We start from the raw sequence: 17565 nt of genomic DNA on the forward strand, positions 1-17565 counted from the left end.
TGACAGGTTTTATTATACTCCATTATTCACAACAAGCCAGGTCGCTGTGCCATATGCTGTCCAGTCCTGCTAAAGCTAACCATGTGCCCATGTTGGCTGCAGACCAAGGCTGGTTAAAACCTGCTCCTTTTTTGCATGCTATTTGTTTTGAAAGAATTGGAGACGGGCTTCATGTCAGATGTTCCAGTGTGTCTTATCACACACTTTGCTCACTCTCAGCAGCCTAAACATCAAAACAATTGGAAAATCAGGGATCCTGGTATGGTTTGGACCTGGGGTTCTTCTAGACACATGCACTGTTCTGGAGCTGATGGAGTATAAGGCAGGAAAAGAGCCTTAAATGTCTCTGGGGGCACCGGCAGAGTGTTCAGCTTGGACTGTAGCTTTAGATATGGCTTCATGCACTGCTTAGTAGGACCCACAGCACAGAAAAGTGCAATGTTTTTAAGAGTAAACCTGTGCTTCACCAACACCAGCTGTTTCAGAGGCATTGTAGCAACAGCAGTCATTGTGTCTGCATGTGGCTGGACAGAGTTCCTAGTGCATTCTTCAAAGACCAGTCTGCTCCATGCCTGCACTCACAGCTCCATGGCCCACACAACTTGCTGTTTCTTGCTTTTTAGCTGCTTTTGTTGGTCTGTTTTGTTTGAATGTTTGCTGCCTTGCCAAACCCTGCAGTTACCAACACACAGACCCATCTAGAAGAACATTTATTGCTGCCTTTCAAAGCTGCCAGACTTTGGATCCCTCTCCTACTCACTGTTTGCACTGTTCCTGTTCTCAGATGGATGTTTTCCTTCCTCTTGCTGCATCCATTTAGCTGATTCTTCTTGCTGTTCCTTTTTCTTCCTAACTGCCCATCAAGTAAGCTGATGGCAGAGACTACTTACAACTGCACCCATTTCTGGACATGGCTCTTGTCTCTTTGGGTGTGCTGTCTGCTGGTTCTCTTGCATTGCCTTTGATAGTGTTTCTTGTTTTGGGAACTGAGCAAAAAATGGAAAGGTTTTGCAAAGTGGTGCATTCCTTTCACCCTGCTCCATGTCCACCACCAGCCTATGATTTCTCTGATCACAATTACCAGGGACCCTTGGGGTGTGTGGCACTTTGAGGATCAGAGGTCTCTTCTGCCCAACACTGTCCATATAGTGTCACTGCGATGGTACAGGTGAATCGTGGTGGCAGCTTCAGGCTGGAAAGTGTGTGTCCCCCATTGCCCCCAGTGAAGGCACACTTAGGTCTGTACTGATGACATGAAGTATGTTTGATTTAATTATATACCCAGATTTGCACTTGAAACTGAGTGTGAGGCCTGATTCTTGCATCTTCTCATAAGGTCCTTGATTTCCATCACATCCTTAATGTATCTCGGTTTCTAAGAGTCCAGCCATTTGCAGAAATTATAATTTTAATCCTGTGTACGAACATGAATCGTAACAGACTGCATACTTCATTTTTGTCATACAGCCAGGAATCTTCTTGCCACTGTATTTTTCTCTTCATGTTGTCAGAAAACATCTATAGATGTTCTTCATTGTTTTCTGGCTTTATAGTCAAGGCCAGCAAAACTCTCAGCTTCATTAGTCTCACACATGGCACAAAGGTGTTACTATCTAACTTTACCTTAGTGTTGAAGGGCTTTCACCTTCTTGAAGTATTTTGGTACAGAGCTAGATAAGATCTACAATAACCTCTTCATCCTCACATATGACAAGGATGTTCTGACATTCCCCCATGATCTCATACTGAGTACCAGCATGTCACACAGCCTTTGTTAGGCTGTCTACCACAGACCCAAGGTAAGCTCAGGGCACAGATGCCCAGATCTAGACTGAGCTGTACCTCTGCCTATCCTGCCTTGCTGGCTGGTTTTCCAGACCTGTGTTTCCAGACCAGTGTTGCCCTAGCTCTGACCCCATCTCTTACAGCTTCTGATTGAGCTCTCTGACCTTACTTCATCTTGTCTAGGCCAGGCAGTGGACTCCAGAACTGTGAGACTATGTGGGTGAAGGTGCTGTTTGGCCTATGTTGAGGTCACCCCCAGCTTCCTGCCTGCCCTCCTTAGCAGAGCAGCCCTTATCATGCTGCTCCTGGACAGGTATTGTGTTGGTCCTGTCAGGCACATCCTGTTCGGTCAACTCCATAGCAATAAAAAGCAGCCAGCTTTCCAGGAGAATGGAAGGAGCCAACTTATCAGGAAAAATGGCCCAACGTTGTTGTGGCAGATCTAGAGAGACAATTAAGTCATTATGCCTAAAACCTTGAGGGAGATGTTGGCACCCAGGTCACCTTGGTTTAGTACACTGCACACATCAATACTGAAATTCTGCATGCTGTTGTGGGTCTGCTTGACTCTTCTAAAGCATGTTGCTTTCTTTGAATCTTTCCTGAGATCAGGATATTTAGCTGTTTCCAGCAACTAATAGTTTGCTGTTTCTTGTACAGAATTATGCATTTTCTACTATTGCATTTACCTTCCACTGGCCAATGCATAATCAGCACACAGATGTATTTCTGCAAGCTCATTTTCCTGCTTATCATTTTTCTTAGTATTGCATGGCAGCTGGGTCAGCAGTCCAGCAGAAATCACATTGGTCATTGATCTCAGAGCAGAGTTACTACAATGGAAGTTGAATGGCAGCCTTCAGAGATGTGCCTCGCATATGTGAATCTCCCTGGCCCTGCTGTCACACTACAGAAATCCTTTGCACTGGAAGTCTGTGTCATGTACCTCACCATCCATTATACAGCTTTGCTTTCCTTCTGCAGAAGAGATCCCAATGGGAAGTGAAATGGTGCTGTTTCTCCAGCTTCTTCCACACCTGCTCATGACCCGTATGTTATCCACCTTATCTCTTTAATTGTTTCTGTGGGATGTGTCCTGGATTATGATTTATTATTTGGCTTTCCTGCTTAATGAAAACTGTCAGCTCTGGAAAATACACATGTTCTTCTACATCAGCCATGGTTTTGATGCTGCTTTTTGTTCAGTTCAGCAGCCCATGCTACGCTTTCTCTGAATTGTCTCTGAGTTTGTATCTTTGGGCAAGCTGGAGTTCTCTCAGTTCACAGGTAGGATCACTTGCAGGATCTTTGGTGAGGCTCACTGAGAGTTTTGTTGTTGATGTTTCTTCCTCTGCCTCTGTTTATTCTGCATGGTATGTTTGTATAAGCACCAATACATTGTAACCTCCCTAAAAGCAGCTCTCTCAGTTCTTATTGCACTGGGTTACTGTACTCACCAAATATATTGCAGGCTTCCCTATATCATGGGGGTATGGGTGTGTTACTCTTGTTTACAACAAGAGTATCTCACTCACTATTTAACCTTTTACTACAGTGAGATGTGAAAGGGATTGCTTTGACTTCTGTGTTCATGTGCCCCATAACCAATGATGATAAAAAAATCAAAGCAGGAACACTTCCTTGCAGGCTAGGGCACATAATTTTGAGACTTGAAGCAGACTACCCCTGCACCACTTCTGCAAGCTGCTTTCTTTCCATGTAGTCTCATTCTTGCTGTAGATCTCACAGGACTGCAGGCAGTCATCCTCTTCTATATTGCCACATGCTCACTGGGTAAGAACCAGAAAAGTTCCAGCTATAAAAGAGATGATGACATCCTTAGGGATGAAAACGTCTTTTTACAAATAGCATTAAAATACATGTGCAAACTGACTTAGCAGTTGCTCCAATATTTCCTTCCCACTTCGACATAGACTGCTACATCAGAAAAGATGTCTTTTGCTGGATCCTCAAAATCATTCCAAATGCTGCCCAAGGAACTGTGAGCCCTCAGCCCCAAATAACAGATGGATAGGTTTCAAAGGCTGAAGTCTCCACTTTGTCTAGCAGCTATTTTATTAGTGCCAAACAGATGTGTGTGCAAATGCCTCCTGCTGGATGCAATGCCTTTGATCCCTGATATCTAAACTACTCACTGGTGGAAGGAGTCAACAACACAGGTTTAATAATGAGTTATTGTTACCCATTTCTTTCTTATTCCCTGGATCCTCTCCAAGATGAACCAATGGCCTTGGTAGATCACTTGATAGACAAAAATAAGACATTGGCAGCTTCTACAAAATATCCCAGGCTACAGAAACTGAAATCTTCAACCTCTGCCTTTCTACCTTCAATGAAGAATGATGCAACACACTATTGTAAAAGGATCTGAAGATGATTTTGCTTATTAACAGATCACAGAAATGTGCCCTAAACCCTATTGATTTCTGGCCTTTATCTGACCATAAATGCTGCCCCTCTTGCCCAGCCCTGGGAAACATCTCGAGGAGCGGCATGATTGACCTTGCCTGCTTATCCACCTGACATGGTGCACTTGCACGAGCTTACAGAGGATTCTCTGCACATGACACCACTTCTAGGCCAGAAAGAAATGTCTGTTTTGTATTGTGCGACTCCAGAGTGGCAATTCAGACTTGGGAACTCCTACCTCTGTCTTGCTTTGACAAGCAATATTACAGGGTGAGCGATCCAAAGAGCTTGCTGAGTCTCACACACAGGTCAGTGCCTTTGTTTAAACATTCAACACACTTCTTCCAACTGCCTGGCAAAAGGAATGTGTTTGGAGGTGTAAATGATTTTGACAATTCAAGTGTTGTGTGTTAATACACTGATCAAAACGCTGAGAATTTTCGGGTCAGGGCACATCTGTTCATCTCGGCGATCTTGTTAAGAGGTAAACCCTTATAGCCTGGGAGACACCGAGGAAGCATTGCAGGGTTTCTCTGTCTGGCGGGATTCCTTTCCAGTATTAACTAGTGCTGCATCTTCACCACAGAAAGATTCCTGTCAGGGCCTTAAGCACTAAACAGAGACCTCAGCAGATGAGTGTTAAACCAAATGGGACCGAAAAGGCCAGAAGCGTCTCCACACCATTTCCCAACCTCAGCACTGATGAATGGCGAAAGTCGACAGCCATTCATCAACATGGCTAAATGAATGCAAGGAGTTTAGACAATGCTAAAAGAAGGAGCAGAGTCATGGGGCCAATCTGCAGAGCTATTCTTGCTCATGTGAGCTCTGGGTCAGTTCCCTGCCTGTGCTGCCAATTCATTAGATAAATCTGGGCACTTCTAAGGCTAACGGGAGGTTTCCTGTTGTCTGACAGGAGTTTGGCTTTAAACTGTCATTGCCTTCCCTGCTTAGGAAATACGGATACTTCTGCTCACTAGGGAAGCTCCCTTTCGGCTTGCACCATCTAGGATGTAACAAAAAGCTGAGTCTCCCCACCTGGGTGCAATGCAGCTTGTCTATCAAGAAATATCCCTGAGAATAAACACTTCTGTTGAGTTGCTACACTTCATTCCTAACAAAGCAGAACAATTTGCATTACAACTCAGTTGTTTTAGAAGACAATGGGTGAAATCTGGAGCTTGACTCTTGGCTTTCACTCAGTCTGTCTTCTGTGGGACTATTGCCAGCTAAAGAAGGGACTGGAGATAGTGTAAGATGCAGCAGCACCAACGGTGCATTTTTACAGTGCTGTTTGTCCAAAGGCTTCAGAGTGAGTATATTTATAAACTAAGGTAAAGCTCAGAAATCAGCTGAAATCTTTGCATTGACCTTAAGTAGCTTTTGGATCAGTGACAAAATAAGGAAATATGCGGGTTCTGGAAAATCCTAGCATGTAGGCAAGAAGAATATCCTGGTTCCTCTTGAAGGGTATGAGGAGGAATGGAGGCACAGAGGTGAAATGGCTTGTCTGCTGCTGCTTGGATAATCTGAGACTGACACTAGATAAATGCATAGATCTTTTAAGTATTGAGAATGGCGTGAGGATGTTTAGTTGATGTGAAAAGGGATAAACTTCAAAATGAAAATTCAAATTGCTTCAAGAAACTTTTCAATCTAAAAAAATCCCAAAGTCTCATGTGGATGGATGGATGGATAGAATGGGTGGCAAAAGCTACGTTCTGACATGTGGGGTGAAAATATCTTAGATTATCTAGATCTGACCCCAGACTTTCCTGGTATAGAGAAAAACTAAATCCCCAGACCTAAAATCTAGGATTGACTTGCTCAAGTGTTTTGTAGAAGATTGACCTGCCTCTGATCACAGCACTCAATTGATTCAATTGACAAGTCTTTATTGACTTTCAAATAACTGAAAATATAGATCCTTGTTTCAGTTATGGAGTGTGGTTCCTTCTTTTGGTATTAGAAATATAACTTAACTGATCATATATAATGTAACTGGTAATGTAATTTAAGTGGGCATGATGGGCCAGAAAATGACAGAGGAGAACACAGGACTCTGGTCAGATGACTAAAGTTACAGCACGTTTTGAGGAAGGGGGTGTTGCATTTTACCTCAAGGGTTGCCTTCCCTTTCCTGGGAGGTGTTTCATCCATGCTGGCTGATTGTTAGTTTTCCTGTCCTCCCCATGGGCAGATCTGTGGTTCTCACCTCTTGACTATTTGCTTGTAGGTTTAGCAGTGCATCTCTGCCAAAAAAAAAACCTTCTGAATTTCCATTTTCGCTTTTTCTCTTTCAGTCTACATAGACATAGATGTAACTTTTCTCACTTAGCTTCTTTCTGTTGATTTCTTTATTAGCAAGTATTAAACTATAGAGAAGTTTGTATTGAAGTCCATATGGCACACATGATAAAGTTGTTTCAAGTGGCACTGTGGACTAATCACTTTCCAACTGTTCTCCACTCATGAAGAGCAAAATCAGCTCTGCCTGTATTCTTAGCAAATCTCTCCTTGCTTTTATTGGCAATGCTTCTGTTTTGGCAGCAACTTGTCAAGTTTAGAGCTGGCAACCACAGTTTTTTCGCATTCTCAGATGGAACGTAGGCAACATGTTTTCTATGAAAACACCCTTCCTTCTCTTCATTAGTGCTTCCAACATTATTGTTCTCAGTACAGAAAGCAAACATTGGTAGCTTTCCCTCTCTCAACACTGTAACTTGAATGGAACAGGGCTGAAATGACATGAAATTTTTGACTGAGAAAAAATGTTCAGTGAAGAAACAACAATCAAAGTCCCGCTTAGCAAGGCCAGAATGGCTGAGTCTGGTGTGCAAGTGCATATCAAGTCTAAGAGTTGTAAACTGGCTTTGAATGAACTGCCAGGTCCACACTGTGCCATGCAGAGAAACTCGATTCAGAGTGCTGGAAATGCTACGGTGTGTTAACTTCATTGCACCATGTTCCATTCATGTCCCATGCATCTCTTTCAGCTCCACAAACTGATCCTTAGAAACACATTTCACAGGAAGCAAGGCAAGTCAAGTCCAAGAAGTCAGGCTTCTTTTTCCACTTGGTATAAAAAGTGTGGCACACATCTGAAGTATCAACAGGATGAGAATACTCTAAGATTGAGAAAGGAGCTTGTCCTTACAATCTTTGTTTGAAACCCAACTGGCTCCCTGTGCATCTCACAAATTATTTAAAATCAAAATCCCAACAGGGACTTTATTTTATCCTCCTAGATATCTGTTGTCCTAATGTGTCTATCCTGTGAGTTTTCTACCTTTGGTCCCCTCCTTGCAGGAAGGTTGCTAGCCCAGTCTTTGCAAAAAGACCTGGGATAGTGGCAGTCCACTTCACAGCTGGCAAAAGATCTGGAAAAAGATCTCATAACATCTTCCAGCACTTTGCTGACTCTCTGTGCATCTCACAGAGCTTACAAAAATCAGCTTTGCTTATGGCCTCCATTTCTCTAAGACTCCTAAAACTGATTTTTGAATTCTTGCTCCACTCTAGCCCCTAGGGCATTTGGTAATTTAGGGTGGGATTCAGTTCCCCATACTCACACATGAGGATTTGAAAAATAAACTGGGAGGCAGTGAGGAATTTTATCTCTGCTGAGAAGCTCGGAGCCCTTGCTCTTGCCCACCCTGGGGTTAGGATGGATATCCCAGCCTCACTGAAGAGTAATGCAGCTGTTCACACTTGTGCTTCCTTTATCCCTCCAAATGGAGCCTTTGCCCCCTCGACACAATGCACTTCAGTGACTGCAACCATTAAAGGCGTTGGAAATAGGGTTTGAGACTTATGCAAACTCCTGCCTCAGGTGTCATGACCAACGAACCGATCAAAAATGCCAGCTCCTCTTAGAATTCCATCCCTGAATTCATACCCCACGGCAGATCTGTCACACAGTAGCCAAACATGTTAATACAGCTGAAGCCTTTAGGTACACTTGTACCCTCAAAACTCAGTGGAGTTGCTGTCATTCTCCAACTGTTCAGTGGCCTAGATGAAATGAGTTAGAAGTCCAAATGCAGCAGCTAATAAAGACACTGCATTTCCACCTCAGAAAAGGCACCACCTCCCTTTGCTACCAGATGTCCTCCTTGGCAGTTTGAGTCAATGAGGAGCTAAGTGATGGAGAATGAACCCAGTCTCCAAGAGGAGGCCTCAGGCCCTGAATGCCAGCAGTGGAAACTGAAGAAGGGAAGTTCTCTATTACTGCTCCCTACTGGGGCTTGGAGTTGATGTCAGTTCCTACTGATGCTGTTTGTCACCAGAATCTAATATAGTTGCTTGTGTGAACTGTCCCCTGCTCAGGAAACTTCTTTCCTTGGCTCCACACAGGTCTCCTGGAGATCAGTCTGAGGGTGAGCAATCCTCAGAGCAAATCTGCAGAGCAATCCCATCAAGAATTGCAGGGTCTGAGGCCAACTGACAAGTACAGCTTGTGGATAACCAGATTTTGCGGAGAAGAAATTCAAACTTGTTACTACCAGAAAGAATTAGACTGGGAGACCAAACTCAGCTGGATGGATTGTTCTCACAGTCCAGAGCTCCCACAGAAGGAGGAAATCAAGCAGGAACATTGTCTGCAACCTCTTCTAGAAGTCTGTAGATACGAAGGCTCTGCATAGCTTGAATTCAGCATTGCCTTTGACAGCAAAAGTGCTCTCCTTCACTTTTACTTATATAAAGTGCTTTTACTTCATTTATATCAACAGTCCTAAATCAGATTGCTCCAAATGGTCAGCTCTGGACTGAAAAAAATACTTTGGGAACTGGTTACAGAAAATCACACATCTGAGAACCTTTTATGCACTTTCTCCCTGCATTTCCAGCTGAGGAGCCTTCCCAGGTAATCCTTTCTCTGTGCACTGTCCCAAAAGAATAGCAGATGTAACAAAGTAGACAATCTCAGAGAGCTGGGGCTGTTCAGCCTGGAGGGCAAAACGCTTTGGGGAGACCTTCCAGTACCCGATGAAGGGGGCCTAAAAGAGAGCTGGAGAGGGACTTTTCAAAAAGGCATGTAGTGAAAAGCCAAGGGAGAATGGCTTTAGACTGAAAGAAGAGAGATTTAGATTGGATATTAGGAAGAAATTCTCTATTCTCAGGATGGTGAGGCAGGGGAACAGCTTGCCCAGAGAAGTTGTGGATGGCCCATCCCTGGAAGTTTCCAAGGTCAGGTTGGGTGAAGCTCTGAGCACCCTGGTCTAGTGGAAGACCATGGGGAGGGGGTTTGGACCTACGTGATCTCTAAGGTACTTTTCAACCCAAACCATTCTATGATTCTGTGAAAGTTTACAGAACTACAAGTGGCATGGAAGATACAAAATCTCCTCCAATTTCACCAAATGAAGAACAAGGCATTGGCAGGTGGTGGGTGTCAGGATAACAACAGGAGGTCCTCTTTCAAAGAACATGCAGTGGACATGGTGGAAATCCTTGCTACAAGACACAGTGAACAAAAGAGTGGGCAGGACTTTCAAAAGGGACTGGACAATGGAAAAGAACCTATCCAGACCTACTAGGCACAAAGGCGTCAGCTGTGGCTGAACCAGACACACATTGCAAGAAGACTGGGAAAGGGGCCTGGGAAATGTTGTGGTAAACTTTCCACCTTCCCTATAGTCTTCCCTTGGTATCTGCAACTTGTCAGTGGTAGAGACAGGACTGATCTTTGTTGAGACACTCTACAGCTACTTCTATATGAGGTGCATACTAATGACACTGGCAAGGGTCAATGGGATTAGTCAGGTCTTAGAAGGAGCTCCTTTCCAAGCCAGACAGCCCACCCTGGTCAGCATAGGTGGAGTGGGCTTTCCCTTTGGCCATAAGACACTTACAGGAACTGAAGTGGCTTTTGACTCTGGATTGAGGAAGACATCCAAACCCACCCCCATAGAGCTGTGTAACAACTTTTACTGAAATACACCCAGAACAGCAACATGATGCTTTGGAGAGGCATCCACATTTCCAGCAGACCTACAGAGTACAGAAACTGTCCTGGAATGAATGCAGCAGAGTCACCATGTTTGTTCAGGAAATCACCCACAATTTTACACGATAGAAATACTAGTGGAAATAAGATCTCCCTTTCCTTTATCATACAAATCCAGAAAGACCAGAAATGTGGTTGCCTCTTGCTGAATGTATTTTCAATTCCTCTAGAACATGTTGATTCACAAGATCATGTATTTTTAATGTGGAGAAATCCTTCTCTAATTGGAGGACAAGAATGACTCAGATTTTAGCATCATCCAGATTTTCTAAAGAGTCTTTGAGTTTGCTGCATAAGACTTGGATTCTACCATTTCAGTTTTCTAAAAGGATTTCTCCCATTCAGCCTACTAAGTCAAGATAAAATTGCTTCTGTGCAGTAGCCCAGAGACTTAAAAATGTATAAAACTGCCACATGCATTTACCTTCAGAAATTCAGCTATGTGATTTAGAGTTGGGAAGGGTCTCATTCTGCCCTTCTCCTAGGTTTTGCCAACAAAAACAAATTTTGCAGCTACTCTGTACCTCTTATGGCAATTTAAAACACCCCAGCAGTCTGGAAAACATGAGCATCATGGCCAAGAGACAATATACTGGTAAGACTGGTACTTATCATTGCCATGTTGTGGAAGTCAACCCTTTGCAGAGCAGCTGCTGCTCTCACCTCTGGTAGAAAAATGTTCTTTGGCTTTTGTTGTATATCACAGATCCATGCTGGAATAGCGTGATGTAGTGATGGGCACAGTGACTAATAGTCATGGCAATTAAGAACTAGATCTTTACAAGTCTGAATGGCAAATTTGCATGTCTTTTGCCAGAAACATCCGACGAGACCGCTTTCATATTCTGTCAAAGATTAATCCAGGCTACAGCATCCAAGCCCAGATTTCAGCCGTGCCTTATTTAAATAGCACATTTAAGCAGCAAGATGTGCAAGTTGCTGTCATGCCCTATGCTTCAGGAGACACGCCAAGAGGGCTGATGCTCGAGTGCCGCCCTGCATAAGGGGCTTGCAGGGAACTAATTAGCAGCGCCGCAGAGCCCCGCGCAGCGCTCCGCGCCCCTCCGCGGCTCCGCCCGGCGCGGCGGCGCTCGGCCGCCCCCTGCGGGCTCCCGCCGGCGCCGCAGCCGCTCTTTGTTCGCGGCGCGCAGGGAACCTCCGCCAGCTGGTCATTTATTGATGGGTTTTGTCCCGAACTGAAAAGAGATTTAGGCATCTTCCTCGGCTCCTGCCTTCTGTTGGGTGGAAGGGTTCCGCCCTCCCGTTTGTTCCACCCGCGTCGGGCCAGAGTTGGGGGCCGAGAGGGAGTCTCTGACCACAGAGGGGCTCACTTTTGCCTCCTTCCCACCCTGCTCTTTTACCCTAAGTGCCAATTGCTGAGGGTGCCGAGCAGAAACATGAGAAACGTGGCACCAGGGTAGGTTTAGATTGGATATTAGGAAAAATTTCTTCGCTGGAAGGGTGGTCAGGCATTGCAACTGGCTGAGCAGGGACCTGGAAGTGTTCAAAACCTCTAGAAGTGGCACTTGGAGACATGGTCTTGTGGTGAAGATGGCAGTGCTGGGCTAATGGTTGGACTCAATGATCTTAGAGGTCTTTTCCAACCTTAACAATTCTATGATGCTATGAAACTGTGCCCTGTGTGTCATTTTTTAACCCATAAATGAACTGCGATGTCAGAACACAAGGATGACTTGAAACCTTTTTCGTTGGGTAGCAAGGGAAGCACCTGGGATTATCTTCTTCCACTGCCTAGATGCATAAGTTTCAAAAGAGTTCTTTGCTGCAAAACCCAGATTGTGTTACTGTCCCTTCCTGGTATTATTGAGTGAGGGTCTTCTCTTGCCGACATCTTTTGCAGATGCTCTACAGGATCACTTTGAGAACTACAGTTCTTTGGAGAAACAAAGTCCACAAGACCTCTGTGACTTTGGAACTCTCCCAAATCTTTTAGCTGGAGAAATGCCATACTACTACCTATAAAAAACCTCTTTGTGGAATTCTGTTTATTCACATTATGAGTATCCCCCACCTCCCACATCTAGAGCTAAATATACAGAATCCCATCATCCATGCATGCTTCCTTTGTTTCATGCAGAAGCCTAAGGTACATACATCTACATGGTTCCTTAGATCATACTTTGGATAGCCCTGAGCTAGTGCCAGCCAGAGCCTGGCAGTCCATATAACACAATCTGTGCCTGCTCATCAGGTCCAACAAGCAGGTCCTCATCAGACTTTCCATGGTGCTGCCACAGTGTTTCTAGGTCTCCAATATTTTGACTATGAGCTTCTACCTTATACTCAGCAACACTTGCCTGGTGTCTGGCTGACTTTACACCTTCCTTTTTGAGGGGTGCTCCTAAATTATCACACTTCTTTTGTAAGAGCAGGACAAGAACAAAAGCCTTATTTTTTCAGTTTGGAGTTGCTGTTGAAAGTAAATTACTCCTGTGATAACTTGCAGCAGAGATGATTAAGAAATGTAATGGGAGGGGGTCAAACATACTGAGCAGAATACCAGTACTGCCCTACATGGCACACCTGGGATAGAAATAGCTGCTGAAATGGATGAGGTTATCCTTACTTTTTGCATTTTGAGGGAATTGTGAAAAAGCTATCGCTTGCTGAATGCCCTCTCTGCCTCCAAATCCAGAGCGCTGTTGCCTCTGCCAGACAAACCACCTGTAAGTGCTTCTGCTTACTTCTATGGGATCTTCATCAGTCTCCAGAGCGAGGCATGGTCCAAACAAGTCTTTTGCATGCTGATGATATGGCAGAGAATGAATGGTGTAAATGTCAAGATTATGAGCAGTACTGCAGCCAAATGATGACTGCTTGGAAAGAAAAGAACCTACGGAGAACACATGGGTTCTCTCAAAGGCAGCGTGGCTCAAGTGTTCAAGAGAGCCATTTAGAGGTACAAGCATTCACCTTTATGTTCAACATTGTTATCTCTGTCCCAGTCAGTGCTGGGAGGCCACAGAGGCCAATCCTGCTTCTTAAGACTACCCTGTTTTTGTTTTTTTTTTTTTTTAATGTCTAAGGTTTTACTATGTTTAAGCACAGAGGTGTACTTCATAAACTCCTTTGCTCAACCTGAAACCCCTCTCAAACCTGAACCCCCCTTTTGTGATGAAAGCAGCGCTCCCACCCCAAGATGGACACTGGGCAATGTTTAAGTGATGGGAAACTGAGCAGGATTGTGAGTTACAGCAGCTTCTGGCCAAGAAGGTGTTGGTCACAGATGTGCACTTTGGGGCATGACCAGGGGAGACATCCTGAAAGCAACTATCCCCTGCCAGAGATACACGATATGTAAGCAAGCTCAGATTTCTCAGGAACCTGAACTGGATCTGTTTTGCAACAGACAACTGTCCATCTAGGAAGGGACAGGGAATCAGCTTTTAACATCATTCGCAGTTCAGACAGAAATTCAGTATCCCCAAGCCTCATCTAAAATTGAAAAGTGCCTCCAAAGGAATTGTTTGTTGCTTTGTTTGCAAAAAGTGCAAACAACACATCAGAGAAGCAAAAATGCCTTGGTGGATTGTTTGGCTGCACACTTAGTCAGGGTATATTGTAATGAGCCATATGCTAGCTTTGCATAGTATTATGGGGTAAGCCAGCTGCAACGAGCAGCTGATTAGTCTGGTTGGAAAAAATCTTCATTTTCTGTAACAGGGGGCCAGCAAAGGCAAGCATTCTGGCAGATACTGTCAACCCTCTGCTCCTGTCATTGTGCTGTGGACCAGATGAAGTTAAGAGATCAAGAGAACCTCTGCTTTATTTTCATCCTAAAGGAGAGACCCCTTCTTAGCCCTGGACTTGTTTAATAGTAACAGGTTTTATGAACCACAACCCTTTTATATTCTTGTGCAAGAGATTTCCACCACTCTTCCCACAGCTGCCATTCTCACTGCCACAGTCAGAGCTCAGTCTTTTGCCATTCAGTGTTCAGCATTCAGCACAGCTGATGTGGTGGAAACCTCCTGTGAGGTGGGGGTGGAGGCCATGAGGAGATGAGAACCTGATGAAGAGCAAGATCGCAAAAGTGGCAACAGGACTGCAAATGTCCTTTCTGGCCCAAATGCTGTCTCTTGCTGTGGCCAAAAGCTAATGCCTACATAGGAGTATCACAAGAGAAGGCAAATATTTCCTTCAGATATCTGCTTTGAACAGTTTGTCTCCTGGGGACTTTTCAGAGTCAGAGATGTTTCCTTTTTTAGATACACCTCTGAGGAATTTTGTACTGTTTAGTACTTGTTGATCCTTCACTTGAAGCCACTTACCTTCTGTCATCTACAGCAGCCTGGCTACAGAGTTTCATATCTAACTCACACTATCCACTCCATGGATGACCTGAAACTTCCTCTATCAGGAACAGAACTTCTTTAGATCTCACCTGTGCCAACTGCTGAATCAACAGTTTGTGTGGACACCTTTGAATGGGTAACCAATCCCTAGCCAGAAGGTGAGAACATCAGAAGTTCTTTTAAGGTCTTTTTTAAAACTACTATTGCTTGTGTTTCCAAAGAAAAATTACTGGCCATTATCAGAATCTATTACAAATGAATATAGCAAATCTGGAAACACAACATCAGTGAACCAGAATGAGTTTTTAGCTCTAAAACTCTGATTTTACTATTTTTTTTAATTTTAAATTTTTGTTTGTTTGTTTGTTTCCCAGAGAGAAACATAGCTTAGGGTTATCCCTTTGCATTTACATATATCTAGTACTTTGAATGCTCTGGGTCATCATTACACACAGACAGAAAATGGCAGAATGTATCTGGAACTATTATTTCAGAAAGGCTGAAAAAGAAGCCATGCAGCTGTCTCAGTTTTGGGTTGCTCAGATGAATTTGATGTGTAAGCCTCTAATGGAACAAACCCATGAAGCAGTAGTAACAGAGAAAGGGTTGGGAGCAATGTGGAAAAACCTAGAGGGCACCACATTTATGGCTGAGTAAGAAGCCTGATTTGCTCTCATTAAAGGAAAAATTCCCCACAGACAGGATTATTAAGAGTATTCTTATTTGACATGGTTATTAATGAGGAGGAGGAGGGAGCAAATTGTACATTAATGAACTTCACAGACAATAATTCTCTGGGAAGATCTGAGGGCTCCAGCAAGGGCAGATCATTGGCTAAGTGGAGTGCAGTACTATTGTTGACTGAAACCTCTAAATATTGCATCCAATCCTCTCCAAAACCACTGGCCTCATGGGACACTGGTCTTTCATTGCCAGTGAGTTTTTTTTAACTTGTCCCCATTGGCTCTTGTCCTGTTGGAAGGTAGCACTGAGAAGAGCCTGAACTCCTCCCCTTCATTCCTTTCCATCAGGTTATTTACACACATTGTGAAGTTCTTCCGTGAGCCTTCTTAGCGTTAGGCTAGACAGTCCCAGCTCTTGGCCTTTCCTCTCATGACAGATGCTCCAATCCCTTAATCTCCTTCACAGTTCTCTGCTGGACTCAGTTTGGGAAGCAGCAGCACAAGAGGAGACAGTTCCCTGACAGCTGTTTCCCCCAGGCATAGGGCATTGCTGCACAGTGTTGATACCTGTAAGGCCAATGCTGTAACTTCACTATGGTCAGGACTGGAAGCTGAATCAGAGGTGTTATCTCAGCAGAGGCGTGGCAGGAGCAGAGCAGAGGCATCATCTGGAAGGCAGCACCCCATGGAGGGGAATACAGGAAGCTGACAGTTCATAATTGCTGCCCCTATAGCAGGCAGAGCCTGGAGCTTGGGTGGCTGTAAGCAAGCAGGGAGCATAGGGAGGAAAACCCCTAGGCAGGAGTGCTGGAGGTCCCCAGTGAGACAGAGATGAGAAGTGCCTGGGGAATGCAGGGTGCACACAGCAATTTGGGGGGCAGTACAGTCCTGACACATACCACCTCCTTCCCTAGGGTCTGTTCACCTTGGCTCAAGAGCCAGGGAGGAGCTGGGTGTTGCTGGTAAAGCTCCCTGTTACTGGACAAGCTGGAATAAAGCTGTGGTTGCCACAAAGTGTGACTGAACTGGCAAGGGTGGGAAGGATGCAGGGGAAACGAGTGCAGAACTCCCAAACACAAGGACATGTCCTCCACATCTTAGCTGAGCAATAAAATGAGACAAGTGCAGTTGGGTGAACAGCAGAAAGGTCCTGACATTTCAGAAATCCTTTGCTGTTTTGCCTTTAATCAATCTGTACTAAGCCTCAAATATGAAAAGAAGTGCTTAGGGCAAAGGTGAATTTCATTTTAAGAGTAAATTGCTTTGATGATTGTCGATTTGCCAAGATTTTTTCAGCACAGAAATGGTATTATTTCCCAGGCTCCTGGCATGGTCCTAAAGGTCACAGCTCATGACAACTCTCTTCCTTTCTATTGTTCGTACAATAAAAGCTACAAGCATGAAGATGTTGCTGCTGCTTCACGGCACCGCTACGTTAAAAAAGTCTCAACAATATAAGTTGTTTCGTGTTCCTAGAGCTTTATTGTAAAAGTGTAATGAAAATGGACCATGAAAAGATCCTTGCCATTTTGCAAGATGCCTATTTCACTTGTATTTATCTCCCTTCCCTTCTCTATGCAGTAGAGTTCACGCTCCTTCTTAAACCAGTCCCATTACTTCTAAGCGAGAACTTCTATCCCATGTCAGCTCTCAAATTTTTTTCCATAAAATACACTACAACTACAATTTTGTGGAAACTGGTGTAACAAAGACAGGCACATCCTCACCAGGCATTAAATGAAGAAGAGTAAGATTTGTGTGGGTGCCGAACTGACCTCTAGTGGCACCTACATAATAGCCTTACGGCAGAATGCAGAATGTCAGATTAGGCTTTTTCTTCCCCCCCCCCCCCCACCCCCCGCCCCAAATATCGGCAGGCAGGCTATGAAACATCATTACAAAATATTTTGGGGTCTGCTGTGAACTGACAGAACTCAACTCTGTGGGTACAGCTTCCCACGGTGCAAAGCCGCTGAGCGCACACTGTGACTCCGCTGTGACTCTGCTGGATGAACCTGGACGGCGGGAGCGCAGCTGCTGCGCGGACAATGCCATAAACCGGGAACACCTCGCCAGTGCAGTCCTCTCGCCCAGCCCGCAGGGCCAGCGTGCTGCCCTGGTCTGGGCAAGGGTGCAGAGGCAACATCTCTATGCCCTCTCCCCTTGCCAAGAGCCGTGCCCAGCTGTGACCGCAGGAGGCACATCCCCTAGTGCCGAGCTCAGTGTGAGGACCCGGCCCGAGGCCCCTCACGGCGCTGCCCCCTCACGCCCCCATCCCAAACCGCTGAACCCGGGCCCGCGCGCCTGCGCTGAGGCGGCGCGCGTTTCCGCTTCCCCGCCG

This window comes from Geospiza fortis, unplaced genomic scaffold, assembly GCF_000277835.1.
Source record: "Geospiza fortis unplaced genomic scaffold, GeoFor_1.0 scaffold1, whole genome shotgun sequence".
NCBI lineage: Eukaryota > Metazoa > Chordata > Aves > Passeriformes > Thraupidae > Geospiza > Geospiza fortis.